Source organism: Molossus molossus, unplaced genomic scaffold, assembly GCF_014108415.1.
Source record: "Molossus molossus isolate mMolMol1 unplaced genomic scaffold, mMolMol1.p scaffold_m16_p_7, whole genome shotgun sequence".
In the NCBI taxonomy this organism is placed as follows: Eukaryota; Metazoa; Chordata; class Mammalia; order Chiroptera; family Molossidae; genus Molossus; species Molossus molossus.
In genome coordinates, this window is record NW_023425401.1 from 26,936,257 (window position 1) to 26,946,505 (window position 10,249).

General features: G+C 40.0%; 1 pseudogene; it reads right to left on the reverse strand.

Annotated features, from left to right (window-relative positions):
• Positions 1 to 8,358, reverse strand: part of LOC118620363 — a 53,335-nt pseudogene extending 44,977 nt beyond the window's left edge.
• Positions 8,359 to 10,249: the final 1,891 nt, after the last annotated feature.

The window sequence follows — 10,249 nt, forward strand, 5'->3', positions numbered from 1 at the left end:
ATCTCAATGTTATTTCAATTGATGTGAAAACATCTGAACATACTTAACTGAAAGCTATTTATATCTTGCAATTGACTTAATAAAAATAGGGGGAGGTGTTTCAGTGCCATTCACACGCATTTGAAGGAGATGCCCAGATTTAGATGTAAGTCCAGTGACATTGACTCTCAAGGGAGAAGAAAAGGATTTTGACCTCTTGTTTTACATGTAGCCACATAGGCCTGGAAATCTCAAACTAAGACCGTAACAAAATCCCAGTCTTCAAGCACACTTTGATCTTGGCTCTCAGCCGTGCTCAACTTTGCTGTTGCCTCACAGTGAAGAAACAAGAAAAAGAACAGGAAGGGGAAAGGTTAACACAAAAACTTTATTTATATTAAATCATTTGCCACCTTGCTGGTCTTTTGCAATCTCAAATTTCCATTCTTCATGCATTTTCTTTATGCATTAAAAAAGAAAAAGAAAACTTGATTTGTGAGGCAAAGAAACAATGACAGCAAAGGGGGATTTTTTATTTGTTCTTTGGTGTGAATTGGCATAGGCATTATGATGAAGTTAAAACACGAGGTTAATTGAAAAATGAGATAAACAAAGCCCCTTGAAGGTCTCTGAGTAATTTCTCCTGGCAGCATTGACAGTCTACAACCATCAGGCACTAAAACCTACTCCGAACTGCTGGAGATTACAAAAAAAAAAAAAGAGCTGAAGTTAATTGTCTTTCTGTTCCTTCCACCTCATTTCAGCCCAATTATAACTGGGAAAAGCCATTGTGTTTAATTTGCATTAATGCACCTCCATGGAAAAAGAGCTTAGACAGTGAATTTGATTAAAAAAAATATTATGGACATATATCTACTACAATTCCCAAATGTAAAATTGCTTGTGGAATTCTTGGCTGACAATTCTCAAATTTTCCTAAGACGCCTTTAAAATATAGGTGTTAATAAAAATAATCGACATACACTGAGGGTACCCCGAATGCCAGAGCCTGTGCTAAATTTTTCATATGAGTTATTTTATCTAATCCTCACAACAGCCCCATAATGTGGACTTTGTTCACCACCCCCATTTCACAGATGAGAAAACAGATTTAGAGAAGTTAAGTAGCACGCTCAAGTCATGCAGCTAAGGAGCTGAAATGTAAACTCATGCCATCTGACATCAAATTCTTAGGTACTATTGTAACTAAGTGCTACTTTGTAAAATTTCTTGGATAATCAACTATGAATTAAACTGCCATTTCTTTAGGTCAATATGAAAATAGAAAGTACCAATATAATATAATATCATTAATTCATTTACTTATATTTCTTTCATGGCTACTTTGCCATGAAACACATACTCTCATTTCTATTATTAAATGGAAATATATTTAGACGACTCCTGTTCAATAGTAAAACAGCTGCAAATCAGAATAATGTTAGCTGTTTTGTGTCTTGTGTAAAAGCAAGCTAAGGTGTGTCAGTATTTTCAAGGGGAGATTTATTTTTTTGTATTTATATTCATGCAACAGATCTGATCACAGTTAGTAGAAAATTAGGTCATCTCCGGATGTGCTTGATGTCTTGTTTTTTCTTGGAATGGTATGGAAATATTATCTTTATAGCTGTTAATTGACAGACTTGGAGCAGAAGCTGAATCTATTCATAACCATTTATATTAATAGGTACACTTATCCATAGAGGCCTTTATTTTCAAAGCGCCAGGCTCATAGCCCCCTTTTGTGCCTCTTTCTGGTGCTAAAATGTTCATAATGATGAGAAGCATCTGGCTGCAAACTATTGTTTCTCATTAAAAGGACATGTCTCCTAAGCTTTGGGGGATTCTTTGTGCTGAACAATGCAGACTCTGAACATTTTGCCCTTTTCGTAATCTGTAAATGTGTGTTGTTGCTATGGCTTTTAGCCTAAGGTACATGCTTGCTTTTTTGCTCAGCTTCTGAACCTCTAAATATGAGATGGGAGCGCAGTCATGAACGCACATCCTTCTTTTGTTTGGCTGACATTTTGGTTTCTCTGTCATTTCTGTTGTCTGCCATCAATAAATATAATACAATAATAAGAGTGGTAATGACCCGAATCAACAATTGCTTGGGAGTAATTTGAAATATTTTGCATATTTAAATTTCCTCTTAGAAAGACGAATTCTTGACTTAGGTTAGTCCCCAGAGATAGAAAATTGCACCGAGGTTCCAGATTCCTGCTTGAACCATAAACCTTCCTGGGCATTAATTTCCTCATCACTGTGAAGAGGAGAATTATCTCCCTATTGCTTCCATGGGGCTCTCATGAGCTGCTCTCAAGGCATTGGGGAGAATCTGCTTACTAAATTAGTCTTTCAGATCAGTACAAAAATTTCTCTCTGGCCTGCACAGTATGCATCACCTTTGGCCACATGTAACTATGACGTCTTGTCCTCTTTTGACTTTGATATTCTCAGCCAGCTTCCTTGATTAAAGGAACAGTGAGATCTGAGGCAAAAGTGGCTTTATTTGAAACACAGTACATTTGAAACACAGAATTTATTCTTGTATTATTATTGATTAATGATTGCATTTTTCCATATGAACAACTCTAAACCTACTTTTGCCCCACCCTGTATATTATGTTTCTGCACAAAAAGATTCAGGTAAATTCAAAACTGAGAGTGTGCGTGTATGTGTGTGTGTGTGTGTGTGTGTGTGTGTGAGAGAGAGAGAGAGAGAGAGAGAGAGAGAGAGAGAGAGGGGCAGAGTACACTTGCTTTTATAGGGCTAGAAGAATTTGGTTCCAGGCACTTGTACATATTTTGGGCTGTAGGATTTAAGACGGGACCACTTTCATTGTTGCTGTATAGCTCCTCAGGAAGGAAAACCTTCCAATCAGAGCAGTTAGCATGGCTCCTTCATTAAAAGGAGAAAAACAAATTACTTAGAATTAAAAACTACATTGTTTGCAGTTACAAACGGTGGGAGGGGATGGAAATACACTTTTACTCGGGAGCTCTCGTTCTGTGATGCCTGCAGCTGATTTTCGGAGAAAGGAGTTTCCAGCACGAAGAGCAGCGCTGGATAGGAACGGGCAGATGGCAGAAGTGGAAAACAAAGCGGTGTTCTGTGCAGAACACATATCAGTTCCCCGACTCAGGGGTTAGAGTTTCTGTTGTTGGGTGTTGATCAACCATGTCTCGGGGCTGCCGTGGTGCTTTTCTGTGACTGCACGTATCACGGCGTATTTGTTAGGATAACATCAGGAAAGTGATGCTCCCTCTGACAAAATGTTTCATGAGTGAAAGCTTTAAGGGAGTCTCTAGGAGGTGGGTCCTCCTAGAGACTGTGGAAGGGATGGATGAGAAAAAAGTGACTACCTGGAGATCGGCTTGGCAGGAACAGAGGGTGCGAATGATGAACACTGTGGATTCCGTCTCTGAGGAGGGGGTGTTTGAAATGGGTTGAAAAAGGATTGATGTTATTGACCCAAAATGGTTGTCTGAATTGCTCTAAATACTAAGAAATTGAATTTGCTCATCTGTTGAAGTTCACTTTATTAACTCTAATCTTTGTGTTGTTTTTTTTCCCTGTTTTCTGCAAACAAGTTATATTGGGCTCACTCATATTTGAAATAGATAGTTCTCTGAAATTAACCAACCAACCTCATCTCAACATCTGTTGTTCATTTTCTGTTGTGATTCCTTTAAAAGCAATGCCTCTATTAAAATGGTTACTAAGGATGGGAGCCTGTAGGCACAATTGCAGCTCTTTATTTTAAAAGGTTGGTAAGTCACTTAGAACAAGGTATGTACATTTCTGAATATGCATTTATCCATTGTTTATTCATCTTTCCATTTATGGTGATATAAATCTCCTTGGAAAGGGGACCTCCTGGAATTTGAGATATACCATTAAATACTGCAAATGTTGAAGCTCTATGATTAGTGAAAATAAATGAAGTAATATAGAAACAGGATTTTAAAAATTGTGGTAAATTTCAAATGTTTATTTGAAACAAATTGCCACTTAAAATTACAATGAAGTATAATTATGTCATTCAACTGGCAATTATAGTATTTATAAAAGTACAAGTTGTTGGTACAACATACATAGGTGATATGGTTAGGGTTTGGGTACAAGTTTAAAGTTTTTTGTTGTTTTTTTAAAGTTTTTTTTCCTTTATTGATTTTAGAGAGAGAGGAAGGGAGAGGGAGAGAGAGATAGGAACATCGATTGGCCACCTCCTGCATGCCCCCCATTAGGAATTGAGCCCACAACCTGGGCATGTGCCATGACCAGGAATCGAACCGGCAATCTCTTGGTGTATGGGTCAGCATTCAACCACTGAGCCACACCAGCCGGACCAAGTTTAAAGTTTTAGGAATGTCTCTGTGCGACTGTCCATGTAACCTCACCCAGAGACAATGTCAAAGTCTAAACTTTCGGCCCTGTGTGTGAGGTCCAGGGCCGGGTGGCACTCCAGTTATGCATGTGTTTGGCCTTACCGGGGACAAATCAGAGGGCTTCACTATGGGAACAGCGCTTGAGCAGGATTTTGAAGTTTTGTTTAGGAAAGAGAGAAAAGTACTGCGAGGTTCAAGGAAGACAGTAGCAGGAAGGTCGGAATTTGGAGAACCTCAGTAGCCAGGGTTCAGCAATGACATGTAGTCCCTACTGAGTATGGGTGTGGACGGCAAACGAGGGAAATGAAAGAGGCCAATGACACTTTTACTTACAAAGCAGCATTGGACCAGAGATCGAAATATCTCATTCAAATCCATTTGCAGTTTACTCTGTTGTCCCAGCCTCAATTTCTCTATCTGTATAGAGGGAATATAATTTTTATCCTTTCTATCTCTTGGAGAAGCTTGTTCTGAGTAAAAAAATGAGATAATATATCAGAAAATGTGTTGTAAACATATCATGTATACATATTCTCAAATGGACAAATAGCTAAAAAATCAGACAAAATTATCATTATCTTAAGACAAAAGGGGCGGTATGTCTACATTCTGTGATCTTCTGCTCTGAGTGTCGACAGTAAATAATTGAAGCCAAAAAAGAATTAAAACCTAGTGGTCTTCTTTCTTTCCTTTTCTTTGCTTCAATCAGAGCTTTGTAGAAGATAGCAAGGAGTAGTCTGGAAGAACATGCAAGGGCACTTAAATAGGAATATTATGCATTTAAAAATGAAACATGAAAACTAGCTTTCCTTTGCCAGCTAAATTCTGAATTTATTACCCTGTGCTTCTTCTATTAGCACTGATAATTAAAGCATTATAAGGAATGTATTGCATTTGATGTTAATAGTGTCATGCTGGCTGCTGCTGGATCCTGGGCCTGATCTCTATCCCCTCTGCAGGTAAATCTTTGAGTTCACCTTTAAGAAGCACATTAAACATTCTGGAAGAGAAACTTTAAACTTGTGAGTTCTCTAGTGATCTCTTAAGTATCAGAAACTCACATTAGAGGATGGCATCTTAGAATCTTCTCAGTACGTCCTGACCCATGTCAGCGATGGACTAGTATAACAAAGCCTTAGGATATTACACGTCTTATTTTTGCTTTAGGCTGACCTTGGGGATCCACCAGGGCCATAAAGAAAAGGTCAGTATGCCAGAGCTACACTTTTTTTTTGCATGATACACTTGCTTTTTTAAAAAAAATAGTGACTGAAGACCATTTTTTCTAATATTTTACCAAATTAGTATATGATCAAAATGAAAACATTTATTGTATATAAAATGAAATACATATTTGAACTTCACATGCTCACTATTTAATCCATTTACACAATATGTATCTATGATACTTTGCAGATACTATTACTTTATTTAGCTATTTATTTTAAAACAAAACCCTAGCCTTTATTCAGTTTTTCTGCTCATGTCTTTCTTCCATTCTGCGATTTCATCCAGGATACCAGATAACATTAACTCGTATGTCTCCTTAGTATCCTCGGTTCTGTGACAATTCTTTCCTTATTTCTCTTGATCTTGACAATTTTGAGGGGTGTTGATTAGGTATTTCGCAGGGGTATATACCTCAATTTGAGTTATATAATGTTCTTTTAATAACTAGGCTGGGGTTATGATATCCGTGGACATACTTTTGTAAGGTTAATTCAACGATCATCTCCTTTCTGCTAACCCATTTTTAAGCGATAACCATTGTCCTCTGTATTAGTTTTCTACTGCTGATCACAGTGACCACAAACGTACTGGCTTAAAGTAGCGGACGTTTTGTCAGAGTCCAGGCAGGGTTAATAGAGTCCCTCTCTGCTCAAGGTCTCACAGGCTAAAATCAGGGTTTGGCTGGGCTACATGTCTGTGTTTCTGGAAGCTCTGGGGAAGAATCCACTTCCATGTTCACATGGGTATTGTTAGCATTCAATTTCTTGTAGTTGTCGTCAACTCCATTCATTGCCACATATCCCTGCTGTCTTCAAGGCCGGCACTGGAAACACCTCGCATACATCTCTTTTACCAGGAAAGCATAGTCATTTTTAAGGGCTCACCTGATTAGTCAGGCTCACCCAGGATAATGTCCCTTTCTTAAAGCTGTGCCATGAAACATAATCTAATAAAGGGAGGGCCTATTTTATCATATTTGCATGTGGCCCACACTCAAAGAGAGAGATTACAGAGGGCTCACACGGTAGGGGGCAGGAATCTCGGGGATCATCTCAGAAATCTGTCTGCTATGTCTACCACACATATCTTCAGTGTTGGTGAATTGGACTGAGGGTATCATGTGGCAGGAACTTGGTAATACTCTGCCAAGCCCCCATGTACTTACTATGAAGACAAACAGATCCTTGCTTCTGCCCCTATTGAACACTCTGAGAACTAGCATATGTTCTTCTGCCTTCTGCAATTTGTTTTTTTCCCTCTCTTTTGCTACTTTAACTTTTTTTGTGGGCATATTTTATTGGTTTTCCATTTTTCATTAAAAAAAATTCAACAAACCAAATAGAAATTTTCAGCAGGGTTCAGTATTTTAAGTGTTGAACTTTACTTGACAAACTCCCTAAGAAGATCAAATCTTGTCTCATTAACCAGTGAAACCACAGTTCTGGGTTTGTTTGTATTGTATTATAGATTTACATTATATATAGTGCTTTGAAGTATATATTGTTATTTCTGAATGCATATCAAATAGTAAAAACAACAAGAAGAAAAGATCATGATTCCTCAGTCATTTTACAGACACATCTTTTTTTTCCCGGGGGATAAATGCCACTTAATATTTGAGCTACTCCTGAAATATACTTAATGCATGGAGGGCTAAGCTACATTGTGAATATAAATAAACAGGACTAAACTCAAAAGCGCAATTTAAATAGGAAGGGTTCATAGTTAAAAGAAACAAGTAATTTTGCGATATGATCGGGCATACTATGATACTTCTGTGGAGATTCCTGAACCCAGGAGCCCTTCGTTTTAAGGGCTCCAGAGGATGCCTGAGTAGCTATCAAAAGAAAACTTCAGGCCTATGGTTGGCTGTCCTGCTGTTGTTACCTATGACACAGAGTCTCAGCCCAAATAACGCCAAGAGGTCTATTTTCATTCACTAGTTTTGAAACGGTGCTCTTTTCCTTGAGGGGCTATGACCTTAACATGTCAAAGACACTAGATTGAAGGGCAGAATTCCAAATCTAAGCCCCTTTTTCTCATCAGGGTGCTTGGATCCTGGGATCACCAAAACCCAAAAGCAGACTGGTGGCTGAATCCAGCTTCGACCTTATTACTGAGGGTCTTGCCCTGAGGCCTGACACGTGTGATCTTTGTTGCCTAGCAATTTAATTGATGCCCTGATTTATCAACTGAAATCTATGCCTACTTGATCCACCTGAGCAGCCTACCTTCAGAGACTGGTCCTTGCTTTAAGGAGCTCTGTGATGTAACCCCCCGTGTGGCCTGACTTGACGTACTGGCCGCGTATGCTGAGGGCCAATGAGGTGTCTGAACTCGATGGGGTCCAAACATGAAACAGTTCAATTTTTCTTCAATTACTATTTCAAACATGTTTGGTTAAATCTTATTTTCCTTGTCATCTTTCATGTCCTTTTGAGTGACTCCCAGGCTTTCTGACTGCGTTCAGCTATTGGAAAATTTAGCCCAGTCTAATTCAACCTGTAGTTTATGCCTCACATCTAATCTAAGCCTCATCTTCATTCCCTCAGAACTTGTGAGGCTTCAGCCCGAGGCCCTTGGGAAGGGGAAGATGAACGGTCTGCTCTCCCCTTTCCTCCCTTTTGTCACGGGGCTTCCTCTGCTGAGTCCATTCGGGAGTGGGAGTTAGAGAGGACTTAGGTCTTCTCACTTACCTGGGACCGATAGAGGTTTCTCTGGACTGCTGAGCCTTCTCTGCTCAACATCAACGGGCATCGCTGCCCTCTGCGTAATGGGCATCTAAATATTGTCTCTCAGGTGCGATTCCCTTGTGAATTCTCTGGACTCCCGACTAGAACCTCATCACTGCACTGAGTGCGGTGCAAGCCAGCCTGCTCCGACCTTCTCTCAGGACTCTTCCGAATCCCCTTCCTGGGCCCCCGTACCTTCTGAAGTGTTTACTTGTGTCCTAGGAGATTCAAGAATCTTTGTCATGACAAAAATGCTCCGCTGTCTGATAGATCCAGAGGGGGTGTCAGCAACTTGGGTGCATCACCAACTCATCCAGCCGAGGGAAGGAGAGGCCCCCCCAATTTGGTTTCGTGGTGGTTGTAAAAAGTACTCTCTCCCTAGGCTGATAATTCCATATTCACAAAATCTCCCAACAGTTTTCATAAATCTATAGGGTGGAGATGGGAGTGGACACGATGTATGATAGATAATTGGGAGTAGCAGAGCTGGTGTCGCTCAGTTTCAATGATTCCCAGAGAAGACTTTTGACCCTCAGTTGCTTGTAGATTTTTTACAAAGTTGAGATGCTAATGATTTGTTTAACTCCAGCCTTGACTGCAATTTGTAGGATTGCCAGATAAAATATAGGTTGTGCCCGGCCGGTCAGTGTGGCTCGGTGGATTGAGCATTGTCCCATGGACTGAGAGGTCCTGGTTTGATTCTCAATCAGGACACATGCCTGGGTTGCAGGCTTGATCCCCAGTAGGAGGCGTACAGGAGGCAGCTGATTGATGTTTCTCCCTCATCAATATTTCTACTCTCCCCCTCTCTCTAAAAAAAAAAAAAAATCAATAAAAACATATTTAAAAATAAAATATGGGATGTGCAGTTAAATTTGCATTTCAGATAAATAAGGAGCACATATTTCATGGGACATACTTAAACCGAAGAACTTTATAGCTTGTTTATTGACCTTGACATTTAGCTGGACATCCTATATTTTTATTTCCAAATCTAACAATCCTTGTTGGGAGTTGGCAACAAAGAGCAACAGGAAAATCCCACCCTGCACCTGATGACTCTCCTCGGTGCTGGGGCCTGTGCTGAGCATCTTACATAGCTTACGTGTTATTTTGTAGGCAGGTATTATTACCTCCTTGATATGAGAAAAACTACTGAAGCTCAGAGCACATGAGTGAAATACCCAAGATAACTCACAAACACACAAGTGGTCAGAGCCAGAGGGAGGGTTTGGGTTCAGATCAGCTGACTCCAGCCCCTGATCCTTACATGTACTTTTTCACACTTTACTGTTATCTTTTCTTTTCTGCCCGCAGGCCCAGGATCCCACTCCCTGCCCTCTAGGTTGGATTCACGCCACTTCTCATTCCCATTGGTCATGTTCTTGCAACTGGAGTTTTTCCCTCCCATCATGGATGCGGGGCTGGGTGTTAACTCTGATTAAGCACGTGGGTAATATTTATTGTTTAGGAGCCAAAGTTCCTATCTCATTTTTCACCCTGGTGAATTGATTGGCAGAGGCTTAAAGGAACCTAAGGCCTCCTCAGCTTCTTTTTAACTCGAGCATAAAACAAGCCCTACTCAAGCGGCATCCGACTTCCTCTCTTCTGAATCCCACTCATCATCTTCTCCAGGGTGAGAGTGTCTAAAGGGACAAGAGCTGTCGAGAAAGGATCGGAAGGAGGTGTTTGTCCACCACATCTACAAGTGCCCAGGTTTCTTCCTGTTTTGTTTTGTTTTGTTTTGTTTTGTTTTTCTTGCCAAATATCGCTGTTTCTGGGATGCCTCCCATGTCAAAGATAAATAGACAGATTTCCATCAGTAACACACTATTGCAATAGGCGAAAGAGTTCAGTGTGAACTGAATTCAGCTTCATTTTACACAGAGGTGCCTGGGCTTTTAAGGGAAGAGTGT